Below are 6,884 nucleotides of genomic sequence, written 5' to 3' on the forward strand. Positions count from 1 at the left end.
ACAGAGAACAAACTGGTGGTTGCCTGAGGGGAGGTGGGTGGAAGGATGGGTGAAATAGGTCATGGGGATTATGAGCACTCTTATTGTGATGAGCACTGAGAAATGTACAGAACAGTTGAATCACTATGTTGTACACCTGAAAGTAATATAATGCTGAATGTTAATTATCCTTGAATTAAAAATAAATAAATAATAAAATAAATAAATAAAATAAAACAAACGAATTAGCAAAAACAAGGAGCAGAATCAGACCCATAAATACAGAGAACAAAGGGGTGGTTGCTAAAGGGGCGCGCAGGTGGGGGGATGGGCAGAGCCTGGGAAAGGAAGCGGTAGGTTCAGGCTTCCAGTTATGCAATGGATGAGTCATGGGGATAAAAGGCACAGCGTGGAGAACATGGTCAAGGGTGTTGTAGTCGTGCTGTATGGTGACGGGTGTAGGTACGCTTGTGACCACGTACAACACATGGAGAAGATGAATCACTATGTTGTACACTCGAGACTCATGTAACCACGTGTGTCAACAGTACTCAAAACATTTTTTGGGAAAAATTTCATGGAGACCTACAATGAATGCTGAGAAAAGAAAAAGAACATATTATAAAACATTCTCACTATGATTTTTCACACTTTCCATTTTCTATCTTAAATAGAATGAGGATTTTCCCTTCCCATGTTGTCCACCTATTACACAATCATGTACCATGGGGAAGAGGTGCTGCGTATGCCCGGTCCTTTCCAGCCTGGCCCCGATGTAACGGCACCCCAGTGTCGACGCCCAAGAAGAGCTGTATGGCCAGTTACGAACTCCTTTTCCAGGAGGCAGTGATGGTGGCCAGGAAGGGCGTCCACATGCCTGAACACCCTGAGCGGGCAGACAAGAGTGGGCCCAATCTTCACGTCATGGGGGCCACATGGCCTCTCAGATCATGAGGCTATGTAAAGGAACTGTGGGCCTGGAGACATTTCCACTGGTACGTTGCCAACAAGGGTGTCCAGTAGCTCCGGGATAACCTCCACCCACCCCTGAGAATGTGCTGCATGGCAGCTGTCCTGAGACGGGTGGCCTCGGCCCCAAGTCTGCAGGGAAAGTGGTCTCCAGCCCCGCACCAGGGGGGAAGCTGACCTACACCTACGGATGAAGCACCGTGCCTGCTGGGGCCCCAAGAAGGCTGAGGCCGTGGCTGGGTCAGCAACCGAATCCCCCTTCAGAGGCGGCTTTGGTCCTGGACGTGGTCAGCCACCTCAGTAAAGTTGGAGGACATTGTTTTGTGTTGACTAAATACCACAGGCAGAGTGTTTCATTGTCTAAAGCACCTCCTACAGGTCACATTCAGTCACCTGTGGGTGTGGCACGGTTCCAAAGTCACAGAGTGGAAACTGAGGCCCAGGAAGTCGTCTTCCCCAGACACCCGGGCGCTGTCAGAGTTCAAACCCCAACCGCAGACCTCCAAAGACCTTGCTCTCCCTCCTTCTGCCAGATGCTCAGCAAATAAGGAAGAAGTCACATGTGTCACTTATTACTAACCTGCTGGAGAAATCGACGGTCCTCATGTACAAATGAGGGGTCTGCACCCAAACCACAGCGACCATGGAGGAGGCATGCCTTCTTGGGTCTTTGGTGTGATCTCAGAGCTGGCTCACTCCAGCGTCACCACAAGGGTGTGTTCTTGGGGTATCTGGAGACAGCACTCCACATGCCACCAAAACTCCTGTTTCAGATTTGCCCTGGGCAATGGAGGCAGGCCCCACACTCTTTCTTTTCTTTTTTTTTAATTTTTTATTGTTATGTTAATCACCATATATTACATCATTAGTTTTTGGTGCAGTGTTCCATGATTCATTGTTTGTTCATAACACCCAGTGCTCCATGCAGAACGTGCCCTCCTCAATACCCATCACCAGGCTAACCCGTCCCCCCACCCCCTCCCCTCTAGAACCCTCAGTTTGTTTTTCAGAGTCCATCATCTCTCATGGTTCGTCTCCCCCTCTGACATACTCCCCTTTTCTTCCTCTCCTGTTATCTTCTTCTTTTTCTTTTTTCTTAAAATATGTTGCGTTATTTGTTTCAGAAGTACAGATCTGTGATTCAACAAGCTGTGAGTCTTGCACAATTCACAGCGCTCACCGTAGCACATACCCTCCCCAATGTCTATCACCCAGCCACCCCATCCCTCCCACCCCCAACCACTCCAGTAACACTCAGTTTGTTTCCTGAGATTAAGAATTCCTCATATCAGTGAGGTCATGTGATACATGTCTTTCTCTGATTGACTTATTTCACTCAGCATAACACCCTCCAGTTCCATCCACGTCGTTGCAAATGGCAAGATCTCATTCCTTTTGATGGCTGCATAATATTCCATTGTGTATATATAACACATCTTCTTTATCCATTCATCTGTCGATGGGCATCTTGGCTCTTTCCACAGTTTGGCTATTGGGCCCCACACTCTTTCAACCAGCAAAAGGCTTCCTGGAGGGGCGCCTGGGGGGCTCAGTCCTTTGAGTGTCTGCCTTTGGCTCGGGTCATGATACTAGGGTGCTGGGATTGAGCCCCACATCGGGTTCCCTGCTCTGCAGGAAGCCTGCTTCTCCCTATTCTGCTCCCCCTGCTTGTGCTCCCTCTGTCTCTCAAATAAATAAAATATATTTTTTAAAGATTTTATTTACTTATTTGACAGAGAGAGAGCACAAGCAGATTTTATTTATTTATTTGAGAGACAGAGAGCACAAGCAGGGGGAAGCAGGAGAGGGAGAAGCAGACTCTCCGCTGAGCAGGGAGCCTGATGCACGACTCCATCCCAGGACCCCGGGACCATGACCCAGCCAGAAGCAGTTGCTCAACTGACTGAGCCACCCAGGTGCCCCAATAAATAAAATCTTAAAAAAAAAAAAAAAGGCTTCCTGGAAATATCTCCATGACACAGATTCTATCAAAGGGACAGTAAATTTCCATCAGAAAAAAAGTGATAATTTGGCAACACTCTGACTTTAAGGACACAGGATCCAGTTGATCGAGTTTATTTACCACAAAAGGGAGTGTTCAAGGTAAAACAACACGATTAATCTCCACAACTATAAAAGAGTGAAAGTCCAATTCACAAACCAATCCATGTAATTAAAGCTCACACCCAGTGGTCACCTGAGTGACAAGGAAAAAGAAAAGGAATATCCCCAAAAAGCTCTAAGTCAAGTTACACGAAAGACATTTAATAATCGTGTGGGGGCCGCCTGGGTGGCTCAGTTGGTTAAGTGTCCATCTTCGGCTCGGGTCATGATCCCAGGGTCCTGGGATCGAGCCCCACATCGGGCTCCCTGCTCGGCGGGGAGTCTGCTTCTCCCTCTCCCTCTGCCTGCCACTCCCCTGCTTGTGCTCTCTCTTTCTCTCTCTGTCAAATAAATAAATAAAATCTTTGAAAAAAAATAATCCGTGTGGGGCTCCAGCCCCCCAGAACAGCTGCTGACCTCCCCTCCAGGCTGTGCCCTGGGGGGCCGTGCCCTGGGCGGGAGGCAATTGGCAAACACAACTCCTGGGTAGCTGGGGCACCGTCTGCAAGAGAAGCAACCGAGGGGACCACAACAGGAAGCCAGGACCCACTGTGACCCGAGGAAGGTCAGGCCTGCCCAGGCACTGCGTCATCTCTGCCTTCCTCAAGAAAAGCCAAGCATAGGATTTCTATGGGCAATCCGTGTCTGACTTGACACAGACGAGCGTGGGTGGATCTTTGGGATTTGCTCTGCAAGTGGCAAGAAGTGGACGGGCTGGGGAGTTTCCAAGAGGACTTCATTCTGGCTTCTAGGTTTTAGGAATTAGAGTGCGACCTGCCTTGACCACAGTAGACTTCTATCAAAATAAAGACACAGAAGGTCACAGAATACAGACAGTAGATTCTGGAAATGTGGCTTGCTTTTAAAAAAAATGGAGAGTCTCTTGTGAAAACACCATTTTAATTAAAAAGATGTCGAGTGATGATTATTTTGAAACAAAATGAGCAAAATTTAAAACTTCACTGTAAAGATCTACTGATGTTAGCAGCCAAGGAAGAATTTTTGAGTGTCTGTGTGTAAACAGATTTATAGAAAATAAAAGATTGAGTGCCTGCCCTTAAAAGTCTGTGATCAAATGTGAGAAACAGAACGCAGAACACACACACATACTCATGGGAGAAACACATCTGAACATGGTCCTACATGGGAGTGAGGAGACCCAGAGTATGACCAGCAAACGTCAAGGAAGAAATCCTGTTCACTCACTGACCTCGTCTCCCCAGTGAAAGGCTCAGCCACGCTGGGCAGACACGGAAGACACAACCATGCCTTCAAATGTCATGTGAGGAACTCGCCGTAACAAGAGAATTAAATAATTGTTTTATCAACGCTTGAAGCAATGTGCTGTGGGTGCAAACTGGGTAGAGAATTCAGTATGACTCAGGTTATGGTTATGGAAACTTTCAGAGCGGAGGTGAGATTGAAGCTTGTTTTGAAGGACAGGTAATTTGTAACAAGCAGGAAAAAAAAGTGTCAGAGGTACAATGCAGGTAGAGAGAAGCCAGCGGATGCAGGCCTGGGGAGGAAGGACTCTGACATGTCCAAGAACCGCGTGTGGGTCCTGAAACCCAGAAATAAGAAATGTTAAGAAGATGAGGATCCATGCAGAAGTTTGGACTTCATTTGGTTGGAATAGAAAACCACTAGAAGTTTACACAATGTGGAGAGGCATAGATAATTCAGCGTTTATTCAGAAAATTTCATTTTTGTGTTCCTTCAGTCCTACACTCGGTGGAAAATGTCAAGCTGAAATGTCCATGGATCCTTGAGTTTAAAAACGTCTGGGGAGATACAGGGTAACTCCAACACAAGGCACAAGGTCATAAACATCTTAAGAGTGGTACATAGTAAGCACTGTGGACATTTGGAAGTGAGAAATCAACCCTGGACTCCAATTTATGAAAGACCCCCAAATTTGGACTTAAAATATGGTCTTTTCCTGAAATTGCACGTACATTTTTGTACGCATTAAAAACATTGTTTTAAGTGAATGTTAAAACTTTGCTACAACTTTTGTAACTGTTTTGGCATTTCCTGGGTGTGAATGTGTGTGTGGGAGTGGTCAGCAGAAAGACCTTTCCTTTGGAAAGGCTTAAAGAAGTCGAGGCTGTTTGGACCGGACCTGGAATGATCAGCCAGCCTCGGACGAGGCAGATGAGAGCGGGGGCTGGCGGGCAGCCCAGCTGATAAACCAGACTGTGGGAGGCATCTCGAGCTCCCGCCTACGGGCACTTGGGTCAACCCGGAGCTGGGCACCGCCTAGCAGGTTGTAGGGAAAAGGACTCTTGTTCTGGAGAATGAGGTGCTTGGCTTCAAATCCAGCCCTTCCCGTTCTAGCATTCCTTGGACAAGTGACTCTTCATCTCTAAAGTGAGGAACGATATTACTTAGACCGTGGTTATCGAGAAGACTGAAGAAGATGATCTGTCACAAGGACTCAGGACAGTGCCTAGGGCTGAAGAGGTAACCCATACAATGGATCCCACTACTTTCTTCACCCCCTTTACCACCTTCTTCGCTTGTTTCGGCATCACGAAGCTCTGCTTTTGTTGGGAAAGCCCAGAAGAGATGACGGCGCCTCAGTCTTGAGCTGAGTTTCAGAAGAACACGGGATGGCACGGCCACTCCGCGTCGGCCCACGTGCATTTCCAGGTTTTGGGGGTAATGAGGATTAAATGCTGCATTGCCAAGATAATACTCCTAACAATGGTGCTGATTACAATAAACCATGGAGAACCCAGGCAAAGTATGAAATGAAAACCATGAAAATAAATCGTTTGGGGGGGCGCCTGGGTGGCTCAGTCAGTTAAGCGACTGCCTTCGGCTCAGGTCATGATCCTGGAGTCCCGGGATCGAGTCCCGCATCGGGCTCCCTGCTCAGCGGGGAGTCTGCTTCTCCCTCTGACCCTCTTCCCTCTCGTGCTCTCTATCTCTCATTCTCTTTCTCTCAAATAAATAAATAAAATCTTAAAAAAAAAATAAATCGTTTGGGCTCCAAGAAAAGAAAAAAACACCTAATTACTTAGTTACTTCGCTTACCCTTATTGCCTGATTATCAGGAAAACCAATAGCAATTATGCATATCATTAAACACATGCCCAATGGGCTTTTTACTTTAAAAATCATTTCAATTTCTTTTGGTAATTTTTATATGGTTATCAACGGCCAACCCAAGCTCACTTGTTATCATCCTTTATAACTTCTGAAATAGGTAGCTAGGTCTTCTGGTTAGACCTACAAAACGGAAAGGATCTTTGCTCAGAACCCAGATAGCATCACTGGTCTCCTTGACAGTAAGAATATCATTTGGATTTATTTTTTTCTAACTATAATTAAATATACCATTTCCTGAGCAATAATTCTCATTGAAAAAAACACAGAAGAAATCTATTAACTCATAAGTGTGTTAGGTCTTGTAAAAAAATGCAAATGCAGAAGTCTTTTAGGTCACAAGCTAGAGCCTCCCCCACCTGCTTCTGCTGGGCGCACTACATGCTCACCACATCCAGCCGTGGCCCTCAGCTCCCTCTGAGCCAGCGAGTCTCCAAGTGTGATCTGCAGACCAGGAGCACAGGCCTCGCCTGGGAATCCGCTAGAAAAGCAGATTCCGCGGCAGCCCCACATCTGAGTTGGACGTCCTGGAGGTGGGTCCTGTGACCTGCAGGGATTTTAACTGAGTTATGCCTGCAAATAAATATACATACTGAAAGGTGATGGGACCCTCCCCAAACGGCAGCCCAGCAGCCTCTTGTTGTCGCTCCTAACTCTATCTCGGATTCAAGTTTTAAGGAGGAAAAGAGATGATCCAGGTCTGTCCAGTGAAGAACCCCATC

General features: G+C 46.7%; 1 pseudogene; it reads left to right on the forward strand.

Annotated features, from left to right (window-relative positions):
• The first annotated feature begins 397 nt into the window (after nucleotides 1–397).
• Nucleotides 398–1,252, forward strand: LOC112835342 (small ribosomal subunit protein eS10-like; annotated as a pseudogene).
• The last annotated feature ends 5,632 nt before the right edge of the window (nucleotides 1,253–6,884 follow it).

This window comes from Callorhinus ursinus, unplaced genomic scaffold (genome assembly GCF_003265705.2).
Source record: "Callorhinus ursinus isolate GAN/ISIS: 27379988/994484 unplaced genomic scaffold, GSC_fseal_2.0 scaffold11, whole genome shotgun sequence".
Lineage (NCBI taxonomy): Eukaryota > Metazoa > Chordata > Mammalia > Carnivora > Otariidae > Callorhinus > Callorhinus ursinus.